The sequence below is a fragment of the Myotis nattereri genome (genome assembly GCF_964212035.1).
Source record: "Myotis nattereri genome assembly, chromosome: 11".
Classification (NCBI taxonomy): domain Eukaryota; kingdom Metazoa; phylum Chordata; class Mammalia; order Chiroptera; family Vespertilionidae; genus Myotis; species Myotis nattereri.
In genome coordinates, this window is record NC_138086.1 from 32,604,462 (window position 1) to 32,604,677 (window position 216).

Sequence of the window (216 nt, forward strand, 5' to 3'; positions counted from 1 at the left end):
TCCTGGTCTGGGCGATATTTATAGAGGGACCAGTGGCTTGGGGCTGGCAGCCTCCTGGTGGCTAAGGAGGAGGACAGTGCTGCTGCCCTGCTGAGGGAATTCCCTGCGGGGCTGTCCCTCAGGTTCTCACCCCAGCCCCTCCCCCACACTGCTCTCACACCTGCTTCGACCCCAAGCAGATCAGATGTGGCAGTGGGGGGGTCATGTGATGGAGAG